General features: G+C 36.4%; 1 pseudogene; it reads left to right on the top strand.

The window, feature by feature from the left end:
• Positions 1 to 3,382: 3,382 nt before the first annotated feature.
• LOC123598025 lies at positions 3,383 to 4,552 on the top strand (annotated as a pseudogene).
• The last annotated feature ends 7,896 nt before the right edge of the window (positions 4,553 to 12,448 follow it).

Raw genomic sequence — 12,448 nt, 5'->3', positions numbered from 1 at the left:
GGCTCTACTCCACAGAAGGTGGGCGGGTCCATGTGGTGCCAGGTCCATTAAAACTCCAAGTTATGAATCCCAGCCACACTCCAAAGAAACAACACAGAAGAATTGTGGCACAGGGTGAGCTAATTTCCCTCACTATTCTTGAAGGCTGCCTGAATAGTGGGGGGTATGAGATCCTCTGTACTGGGAAGAGAAATGAAGTGGCACCATTTACCCCCAATACCAAAATGGTGGGACTTCAGAAAGCAACACAATGGCCCCCAGTGGAAGCAGAACCTCTAACACCAAACCCCACCTCCTATGCCTGGAACTGCTTATTTCATAGGACAAGACTGACTCTGAGCCAATATAGTGGGCCTCCTCCAGAAGAAATGCACAGCCAGCACCCCACTAGCACCAAGTGCACTGGAAATCAGGTGCTTCCAAATGACACCTGAAGTTCTGGTAGAAATAAGACCAGGCTTGCCTTTCTTTTTTTATTTATTTCTTCTTTCATTCTTTTGGAATCAGGCTCATAGTTTCTGGTGTGTTTTATTTTTTTTCATTTCTTTTTCTCTCTTTATTTTTGGATCAGGCTTCTTTATTCTTTTCCTTTCTTCTTTTTTTCTTCTTTTTTTTTTTTCTATTTCTTTCTTTCTTTTTCCTCTGGAGTTAGCTTTAAAGTTTTTGGATTCTATGTTAGTTTTTGTTGTTGCTGTTTTTGCCTTTCCTTTCTTTTTTTTTTCCTTTTTCCTTTTTTTGAATCAAGGTTTTGGGTTTTTTTCCCAGGCTTATTTTAACAAGCAAATCAAACACACTTAGTTAAAGGTCCAAACACTCCCCACTGCAAGAAAAAAAGAGTATTACAGAGGACTGACCAATGGGAAAGAGCAGCCAAATGCAACAACAGAGTTCACACAGCATACACCAGAAACACTTCCTGAAGTGCTAGACCCTGGACAGTGTATGATCCCTTTTTAATATAGTATTGCTCTCATGTTCAGGAAACATAACAAACTTTTAAAACACACAAAAGACAGAAATGTAGCCAAAATGACAAGATGAAAAAAATTTCCCGAAAAGAAAAGTCAAGAAGAAATCACAGCGAGGGACTTGTTCAAAACATTTATAAGCAATATACCTGAACAAGATTTTAGAAAAACAGTCATAAGACTACAAGCTGACTTGAAGAAAACATAGGAGACACAAGAGAAACCCTTGATGCAGATATCAAAGACCTAAAAACTAGTCAGGCTGAAATAAAAAATGCTATAACAGAGATGCAAAATCAACGGAATATAATAACAACGAGGACTGAAGAAACAGAAGAAAAAATAAGCGATATAGAAGATAAAATTATGGAAAATAATGAAGCTGAAAAAAGACAGAAAGTATTAAATCATGAGGAGAGACATGGAGAATTTAGTGATTCCATAAAACAAAACAATATCCATGTCATAGGATTCCCAGAAAAAGAAGAGCAGGATAAGGGGACAGAAGGTTTATTTGAACAAATTATACCTGAGAACTTCCCTTATCTGGGAAAGAAAACAGGCATTCAAGTCCACAAGGCACAGAGAACTCCCATCAAAAACAACAAAAGCAGGTAAACAGAATGGCATATTATAGTGAAACTTACAAAATATAAAAATAGAGAATTCTGAAAGTATCTAAGTAAAAAAGGTCCTTAATGTACAAGGGAAGACACATAAGGTAGGTAGCAGACCTGTCCACTGAAACTTGGAGGCCAGAAGAGAGTGGCAAAAAATATTTAACGTGTTGATTGGAAAAACTATGCAGCCAACAATTCTTTATCCAGCAAAGCTGTCATTCAGAATAGAAAACAAGATAAAAAGTTTCACAGACAAACAAAAACTAAAGGACTTTGTGACCACTAAACTAGCCCCACAAGAAATTTTAAGGGGAACTATCTGAATGGAGAAAAGAAAAAAAAAAAAAAAAAAGAATACCAAAGTAACAAAGACTACAAGGTACTAGACAGAGAACATCACCAAAACACCAATTCTATGGGTAACACAATGGCACTAAATTCACATCTTTCAGTAATCTCTCTGAATGTAAATGGACTAAATGTACCAATCAAAAGACACAGGGTATCAAAATAGATTAAAAAAAAACCAATATCCATCTATATGCTGCCTACAAAAGATTCATTTTGGACCTAAAGACACCTGCAGATTGAAGGTGAGAGGATAGAGAACTCTCTATAATTCTAATGGATGTCAAAAGAAAACTAGAACAACCATGTTTATATCTACAAATTAGATTTTAAAACAAAGACTGTAACAAGATAAAGAAGAGCATTATATCATAATTAACAAGTCTACCAATCAAGGAGATCTGACAATTGTAAATATTTATACCCCCAACTTGAGCACCCAATTTTATGAATCAATTATTCACAAACATGAAGAAATTCATTGATAATAATACCATTATAGTAGGAGACTTTAATATTCACTTACAACAATGGACACATTATCTAAGCAGAATATCAACAAAGAAACAATAGCTTTGAAAGACATACTGGACCAGACAGACTTAACAGATGTATTCAGAATATTTTATCCTAAAGCAGCAGATGGCACATTCTTCTCAAGTGCACATGGAACATTGTCCAGAATAGATCATATACTGAGTCACAAATCAGCCCTCAAGAGGTACAAAAAATTAAGATAGTACATGCATATTTTCAGATCACAAAGCTATGTAATTGAAGTCAACCACAAGAAAAAGTTTGGAAAGCCCTCAAATACATGGAGATTAGAGAACATCTATTAAAGAATGAGTGGTTAACCAGGAATTTAGAGAAAAAATTGAAAAAATAAATGGAAGCCAATGAAAATGAAAACATAATAGTCCAAGCCCTTTGGGACGCAGCAAAGAGGAAAGTGTATTGCAGTTCAGGCCTATGTCAAGCAAGAAAGGTCTTAAATATGGCAGGAGGCTGTGTGTGCTAGCAGGGCAACATCAGCCACCCACCTGTGTTGGAGCAGGGTTAGCGCTGTGCTCGGAGGTTCACAGCAAATGTTTTAATTAAAGCATGGAATATGGAAATCAGAAGAAAAACTAAAAAAGCTAGTGCTTTAGTCTCATCTGAAATTCTGTGGGCATGCCTCTTATAAGCAGTACAATGGCAGAATTTTAAGCCAAGTTGAGAATCTCTTTTAGCAGAAATTTCAAGTATTATTTTTGACTACTACATACTAGTAACTGTTCAGTTGGTGAAATTGAAGATCTTTCATCAGATCTTCACCAGATCAGAATAAATAAATCAAGAAGGAGGTTTTTCCAAGAGCTGGCTGTGCAAGATTTGCTAGAATTCATATCCGATCACACAGCTGAGAAAGACCCTTGGTTTATTTGGACATGTTGCTGAACCTGAGGCTCATATGCTTCTGAGCTGCTGTGGATGGCCCTGGCTCTCTTGACCACTCTTCCGAGTAGGATGTCACTGAGATCCTTCAAATGGAGCCTCGTGCTGCTGTCCCTCCTGAGTTTCCTTGTGATGTGGTACTTCAGCCTGCCCCCCTACAATGTGATAGAACATGTTAATTGGATGTACTTCTGTGAATATGAGCCAATTTACAGACAAGACTTTTTCTTCACACTTCGAAAGCATTCAAACTACTCTACTCAAAACCCACTTCTTATCATTCTGGTGACCTCACACCCTTCAGATGTGAAAGCCAGACAGGCCATTAGTTACTTGTGGTGAAAAATGAATCTTGGTGGGGTATGAGGTTCTTACCTTTTTCTTACTAGGCCAGCTGGCCGAAAAGGAAGACAAAGTGTTAGCATTGTCCTTGGAGGATGAGCACATTCTTTAAGGTGACATAATACGACAAGATTTTTTTAGATACAGGTGGGTAACTGAGTTTTGCCCCAATTCCAAATACATCATGAAGACAAACACTGATGTTTTCATCAATACTGGCAACTTGGTGAAGTATCTTTTAAATGTAAACCATTCAGAGAAGTTTTTCACAGGTTATCCTCTAATCGATAACTATTCCTATAGAGGATTTTACCAAAAAGCCCATATTTCGTACCAAAAGTATCCCTTCTAGGTGTTTCTTCCCTACTGCACTGGATTGGGTTCCATAATGTCCAGATATTCGGTGTCAAGAATCTATCAAATGATGAGTCACATAACACCATCAAGTTTGAAGATGTTTATGTTGGGATCTGTTTGAATTTATTAAGCATGGACATCCGTATTCCAGAAGACACAAACATTTTCTTTTTATATAGGATCCATTTGGATGTCTGTCAACTCAGACGTATGATTGCAGCTCATGGCTTTTCTTCCAAGGAAATTATCACATTTTGGCAGGTTATGCTAAGGAACACCACATGCCATTATTAATTTGACAAAAGCCTAGAGAAAGACAGGATACTCTGTGGAAAGTATTAAAATTGCTGTAAAATGTCCAATGGAAAACTCATGGGAGGGTCACTGTGTTGAGTTGCACTGAACTGAGAGTCATGAAGAACCCACAGACTGGGGACTGGAGGGTCACACTTTGATTCACCTAGACAAAAACCAAGTCAGGCTTTTTAAAGGTGATCATAAGAGGAATTAAACACCTTATAAAGGAATCTGGGATTTTTGTTAATAAAACTAATAGGACCAAACTATATGAACATGCCATTTGGCAGACTAGAATTTGTTAAAAGGGTTTCATTGAATTATAAGCTCATTAATCCATAGCAATGAAGCAATGTAGATCTCTACTTATTGAGCATTCTAGTCTGTTAAGGTTTTTGTGTATATCTGACATGGGTTGCCAGTTTTTAAAAATACATAGTTCTGTGTAAAAAACTAAAGTTACACTGAACAAAATTTCATCTGTTTTGGTCATTCAGAAGGTACTTCAAGATGTTACAGCATTTCACTGTTATAAATTACTATTTAATATTACTTAGGACTTCCTGGTGTTTGAATGTTATTATTGTTTCAGTACTGTATAAAGAGAATAGTGATTCTTACCCTTTTCCATTTGAACTTTTACCCAGTTACTTCACTGATGAATTTATTATTTCATAGCTCCATTAATGTAAAGTCATTGGTCATTATTGCATATCAGTAATCTTTGGACTTTGATAAATATTTTACTGTGGTAATACAGAGAAGAATTAAAGCAAGAATATCTGAATTTTTGTCTTGTTTTTAAAACTGCAATCCCCAGTGTTTATATGTTACTGTGTTTCATTTTTTCACCTGAAAATTAAGAATAATATAGAATGCCAGGGAGAATGTTTCCTTTTGGAAAGGCCTCTGAATGCAAAAAAGAAAAAAAAGGACCCTGATGGCCAGAATATTGTGAATACTATTATTATTCTGCTCCCTGTGTGTTCTCATTAACAATCAATTTGAGAATAAAGAGGGAAAAAAGAAAGAAAAAAAAGAAAGGTCTTAAATACAATTTGACATTACACCTAAAGTAGCTAGAAAAGGAACAGCAAATAAAACTTAAAGCTAGCAGAAAAAGGGAAATAATAAAGGTTAGAGAAGAAATAAACTATAGAGAAACAAACAAACAACATCAGCAAAGAAAAAAAAAAGTAGAACAGATCAATGAGTCAGAGCTGGTCCTTTGAAAGAACTAACAACATCGATAAACCCCTAGCCAGACTTATCAAAAAGAAAATAGAAGGACTCAAATATATAAAATCACAACTGAAAGAGGAGAGATAAGAACCAACACCACAGAAATACAAACAATTTTAAGAGAATTCTATGGAAAATTATATGCAAACAAACTGGGAAATCTGGAAGAAATGAACAAATTCCTAGAAACATACAAACTACCAAAACTGAAACAAGAAGAAACTGAAAATTTGAACAGACCCATAACCTGCAAAGATATTGAATCAGTAATCAAAAATCTCTGAACAAGCAAGAGTCTTGGGCCACTTGGCTTCCCAGTGGAATTCTACCAGACATTTAAAGAAGAGTTAATACTTATTCTTCTCAAACTGTTTCAAAAAATAGAAATGGAAGGAAATCTTCCAAACTCAGGTATGAAGCCAGCATTACTTGGATCCCAAAAACAGACAAAGACCACATAAAAAGGAGAATTACAGGCCAATATCCTTAATAAATCTTGGATGCAATAATTCTCAACAATATACTAACAAATCAAATTCATCAGTACATTAAAGAATTATTCACCATGATCAAGTGGGATACATTCCTGGACTGCAGAGCTGGTTCAATATTTGCAAATCAATCAATGGGATCCTCCTCATCAATTAAAAAAAAAAAGAGATAAGAACCATATGATGCTCTCAATAGATGCAGAAAAGCATTTGACAAAATACAGCATCCATTCTGATAAAAACCTTCAAAGTAGGGGGAGAAGGAACATACCTCAACATTATAAAGGCCATATCTGAAAGACCCAAAGTGACTATCATCCTCAGTGGGGAAAAACTGAGAGCTTTCCCCCTAAGGTCAGGAACATGACAGGGATGTCCACGCTCACCACTGTTGTTCAACATTGTACTACAAGTCCCAGCCTCAACAATCACACAACAAAAAGAAAGAAAAGGCATACAAATTGGCAAAGAAGTCAAACATTCACTCTTCTTAGATGACATGATACTCTATGTGGAAAACCCAAAAGACTTGACCAAAAAAACCTGCAAGAACTGATACATAAATTCAGCAAAATTTCAGGATATAAAATCCACATACAGAAATTGGTTGAATTTCTATACACCAATAATGAAGCACCAGAAAGAGAAGCCAGGGAATCTATCCCATTTACAATTGAATCAAAAACCATAAGATAAGTAGGAATGAACATAACCATTCAGGTAAAAGATCTGGACGCTGAAAACTATAGAAAGCTTAAGAAAAAAATTGAAGACACAAAGAAATGGAAAAACATCCTATGCTCTTGGATCAGAAGAACAAATATTATTAGAATGTCGCTACTACCCAAAGCAATCTACACATTCAATACAATCCTTATCAAAATAACACCAACATTCTTCATAGTGCTAGAACAACAACAACAACAACAACAACAACAAAATTCTAAAATTTGTATAGAACTAGAAAAGACCCTGGATAGCCAAAGTAATGTTGAAAAAGAAAACCAAAACTGGAGGCGTCACAATTCCAGACTTCAACCTGTATTACAAAGCTGTAATCAGACAGTATGTTACTGGCATAAAAACAGGCACACAGATCAATGGAACAGAATAGAGAACCCATAAATGGACCCACAAATGTATGGTCAACAAATCTTTGACAAAGCAGGAAAAAATATCCAATGGAAAAAAGGCAGACTCTTCAGCAGATGGTGCTGGGAAGACTGGACAGAGACATGGAAAAGAATGAAAATGGACCACTTTCTTACACAATACACAAAAATAATTCAAAATAGATGAAAGACCTAATGTAAGACAGGAAACCATCAAAATCCTACAGGAGAAAATAGGCAGCAACCTCTTTGCCCTGGGCCACAGAAACTGCTTACTAGACATAGCTTCAGAGGCAAGGGAAACAAAAGCAAAAATGAACTTTTGGAAACTCATCAAGATAAAGAGCTTCTGCACAGTGATGGAAACAATCAACAAAACTAAAAGGCAACCAATGGAAAGGGAGAAGATATTTGCAAATGACATATCTGATAAGGGGTTACTATCAAAAATTTATAAAGAACTTATCAAACTCAATGCCCATAAAACAAATAATACAGTGAAGAAATGGGCACATAGATACTTTTCCAAAGACATTCAGATGACTAAGAGACACATGAGAAGATGCTCAACATTACTCATCATCAGGGAAATACAAACCAAAACCACAATGAGATACCACCTCACACCTATCAGATGGGCTAAAATTAACAATTCAGTAAACAAACAGATGTTGGCGAGGATGCAGAGAAAGAGGAACGCTTTTGCACTGCTGGTGGGAATGCAAACTGGTGCAGCCACTCTGGAAAACAGTATGGAGGTTCCTCAAAAAATTAAAAATAGGGGCACCTAGGTGGCTCAGTCAGTTGAGCATCTGACTTCAGCTCAGATCATGATCTCACAGTTTGAGGGTTTGAGCCCTGCTTGGGGCTCTGTGCTGACATCTCAGAGCCTGGAGCCTACTTTGGATTCTTTGTCTCCCTCTCTCTCTGCCTCTCCCCCACTCGTTTTCTCTCTCTGTCTCTCAAAAATGAACACTAAAACAAATTTAAAAAAATAGAACTGCCCTACAACCTGATGTAGGAAACAAAGGCAGAAGGAAATGGCAGATAAAAAATGTCCTTATGATCTGCAGCCCATTGACAAATACTTGAGGCTGGCAAAGTATAACATTTCTGTAGAAACCACCTACTGTCTTAACGTTAATGCTTTGCTAGAAGGAAAAACCTTATCTTGAGAATGGCTGGGCCTCCAGTATCCTGTGAGTCTTTAGCATGTAAAAGCTCCTTTGGAAATTTTCCTTGGACTTTATCTCCCCCAACTCCCAAAGATATAACTAGTCATTCCTCATGGTCCTGGGGCAACTCTTCCTGCCCATAGGTCCTGTCCCCTTTCTTTAATAAAATCACCTTTTTTTGCACCAAAGATATGTCAAGAATTCTTTCTTGGTTGTTGGCTCCAGACCCCCACCACTCCAAAAAAAACCTCATCCCAAGCCAGCAATTGTGCTACTAGGTATTTATCCAAAGGATACAAAAATGCTGATTTGGGGGGGGGGGGGGCACATGCCCCCTAGTGTTTATAGCAGTGCTATCAACAATAGCCAAATTATGTAAAAAGCCCAATGTTCATCAACCAGTGAATGAATAAAGATGTAGTATGTGTATGCGTGTATCTATAATGGAATGTTACTCAGAGATTAAAGAAAATGAAATCTTGCCATTTGCAACAATGTGGATGGAACTAGAGCGTATTACACTAAGTGAAATAAGTCAACCAGAGAAAGACAAATATCACATGATTTCACTCATATGTGGAATTTAAGAAATAAAACAGATGAACATATGGGAAGGGAAGGAAAAATGAGATAACAACAGAGAAGGAGCAAACCATAAGACACTCTTGAATACTGAGAAAGGGTTAGGGGTTGCTGGAGGGGAGATGGGTGGGGGGATGGGCTGTGTGGGTTTGGGCATTGGGGAGGGCACTTATTGGGATGGGCACTAGGGGTGTGTGTAGGTGACGAATCACTGGGTTATACTCTTAAAAGCAGTTTACACTGTATATTGACTAACTTGAATTTAAATAAATAAAGTTCAAAACATATGCTCAAATAGCTTAAGGAAGTCATAGGTAGACACACAACTAAAGTAAATCTAAATAATGAAGCGTTATCAAATAGATATCAATGTATTGAAATCTTTAAAATGAAATTAAGTAGAATTTATGGAGTTTAAATTTACTAGGGTGTTTCATCAACAGATTTGAGCAGGCAAAAGAAAGAACCAGTAAAACTGAAGAGAAAACAATCAATTATAAATTCTCGAACAGAAAATTGAGAAATAAATAATCTCAGAAAGCAGAACACCAACCAATTAAGCATATTAAACATAATGAATGGGAGTTCAGACGGTTACAAGAATGAGGAAAGAATAGCAACAACATTTGAAAAACTAATGGCTGAACACTTTCCAAACTGGTGAATGCCATGAATCTACACATCAGAAAAAATCAATGATCTGTAAACAGGATAAAGTACAGACACTCACAGTTAGACACATTATAATCAAACCGTGATAAGCCAAAAACAGAGACTACAGAAAGCTGCAAAAGAGAAGCAACTAATATATGCAACTAATATATGATTATCACTTACAATAATAGCAGATTTCTCATCAGAAATGATAGTCAAGTGCAGTGAGATAATGTATGCAAAGTGCCTAAAAAAGATTTTTCACCCAAGAATACTATAGCTGGCAAACTATTCTTCAAAATGAAAAACACTTATTTCCATACACACACATCCTGAGGACTTTTAATGCTTGTAGATCTTCCCTACAAAAGTGCTAATAAAATTCCTTTTGATGAAATGAAAGGGCGCTTTATGGTCGCTTGAATATGTACAAAGATATAAAGGTAACTACATGGGTAAGTACAAAAAAAATTTTCAAAGATACGTGGTTTGCAAATATTTTTTCAGTCTGTATCTTATCCTCTTAACAAGGTCTTCTGAAGAATGAATTTTTAATTTTGACAAGGTCTGATTTAATGATGTTTTCTTGGGGAACCTGGGTGGCTCAGATGGTTAAGCACCAAACTTCAGCTCATGTCAGGATCTCACAGTTCGTTAGCCTGAGCCTTGTGTAGGGCTTTGTGTTTACAGTGCAGAGCCTGGAGCCTGCTTCAGATTCTTGGTCTCCCTCTCTCTCTGCCCCTCCCCACCCATGCTCTGCCTCTCTTCCTTTCAAAAATAAATAAACATTTAAAAAAATGATGCTTTCTTTTATAGATTACACTTTTGCTGTCATTTCTAAGAACTCTTCACTAAGCTCTAAGTCCTGAGGATGTTCTCCAGCTATAAAGTTTTATATGTATTATATTATATGTAATATGTTATATTATAGTTTTATATGTAATATTTAAGTCTGTGATTCAAATAAATAAATAAATAAATAAATAAATAAATAAATAAACCTGTGACTCATTTTGAGCCGATTTCTGTGTAAAATGTGAGCAGTTTCTCAAATAAAGTGTGTTCATCTACTAATAAATTTTATATACCCTTGGTACAAAAATTAGCATATTGGGGCACCTGGGTGGCTCAGTCATTTGGGCCTCTGACATCGGCTCAGGTCATGGTTTCACAATTCATGGGTTTGAGCCCTGTGTCGGGTTCTATGCTAACAGCTCGGAGCCTGAAGCCTGCTTTGGGTTCTGGGTCTACCTGTCTCTCTGCCTCTGTCCCACTTGCGCTCCGACTCTCTCTCTCTCTCTCTCAAAAATGAATAAACATTAAAATTTTTTTTAAAAAAAGAAAAATTAGTATATGCATAAAATTACAACAAAGAAAATTAAGGATTTTCATAATCTTACCACTTACAGAAAATTATTTTAAAAAATCATAAAATTTACATTTAGATGTATGTCCTTTCCACTTTCTTTTTCCTTTTTTCTTAGATATGTTTGGATCCCTTCCATTTCCTTTTGAAGATGAGGAAAAGTTTTAAAATGAAACTCACAGGTTAGATAGGATTTCATTCTCTTTCATCTTCATCCTTTGACCAGTTTTACCATTAGAAAACTAATGTTTAGAGAGGGTAAACAACTTGCCTTCAACGTGACCACTAACCTAGCCATCATTTAACTGTGCCTTGTTCCATACTGGGCTAAATTACAAAACAAAAACAAAAACAAAAGCAAAAACAAAAACAAAACAAGACAAGACAAAACACAACACAACACAACACAACACAACACAACAAAACAAAAAAAGAGCAACTACTAGAGCACAGTAAAGCAAAGGTAAAATTATTCATCCAAGGTTTGGGGCTGTCTGGGAAGCCAGGTTCTAAATAACAGGGAAATAGAGGTATCCTCATGCAGCCCTGGCCTGGAGGTCTAGACAGATGCCCAAGGAGAAATGAATACTTTTATAAACAATAAATTAGGCATGGAGGCTCAGAATATTACACAGACTTTAGGAAGATAGACTTTAAATGTGATTTAAATGTTTAAAAAAAAATTTAATGTATATTCATTTTTGAAAGAGAGACAGAGTACAAGCTGGGAGGGGCAGAGAGAGGGAGACACAGAACCTGAAGCAGGCTCTAGGCTTGGAGCTGTCAGCACAGAGCCCCACACGGGGTTCAAACCCACTAATGGAGAAATCATGACCTGAGCCAAAGTCAGACACTTAACCGACTGAGCCACCTAGGTTCCCATAAATGTTTTTATTATTAAAATATATTTTTCCACAGGCATTACAATAGAAAATTGGGCAATGAAAATTTCTAGAATAAAACTTTTAAAAAGAAGCTATAAAAGATATTTTGGGGACAACTGGGGTAAATTTGAATGTGAACTGGCATGTGATGATATGTTAATATTGACTTTCTTAGGTGTGACTTTGAATAGCCTAATGATGTCTACAACTTTCACATGGTCAGAAGGCTGGGGATGCAATAGAGAAAAAAAGAATGCAGCAAAATATTAACCAATGTATTTAGATAGAACACCGGTGTTTGTTGTCTCATTATTTTACTTATTCACCATATTTTCAAAATTAAAAGATGTTGGAACAGGAGAGAATTACCAGACTTCCTTCCATAGCAACAATTGCCTGAGTTGTTGTGAGGAGCTAAGAGCCTTCTGAACAGCTTCTCTATGTTACATGTACTGTTCTAAAGGCCATTTGGACAGCTAGAGGGACTTTTTAACCCCAGGAATATGGCAGTATCATTTATTGCTACCTGCATCTCTAAGTATAGGAGAACAATGCCAGACACAGTCTTCGCTC

Source organism: Leopardus geoffroyi, chromosome A1 (assembly GCF_018350155.1).
Source record: "Leopardus geoffroyi isolate Oge1 chromosome A1, O.geoffroyi_Oge1_pat1.0, whole genome shotgun sequence".
In the NCBI taxonomy this organism is placed as follows: Eukaryota; Metazoa; Chordata; class Mammalia; order Carnivora; family Felidae; genus Leopardus; species Leopardus geoffroyi.
Note: the sequence above shows the minus strand (reverse complement) of the source record. Positions and strands in the feature narration are given on the sequence as shown.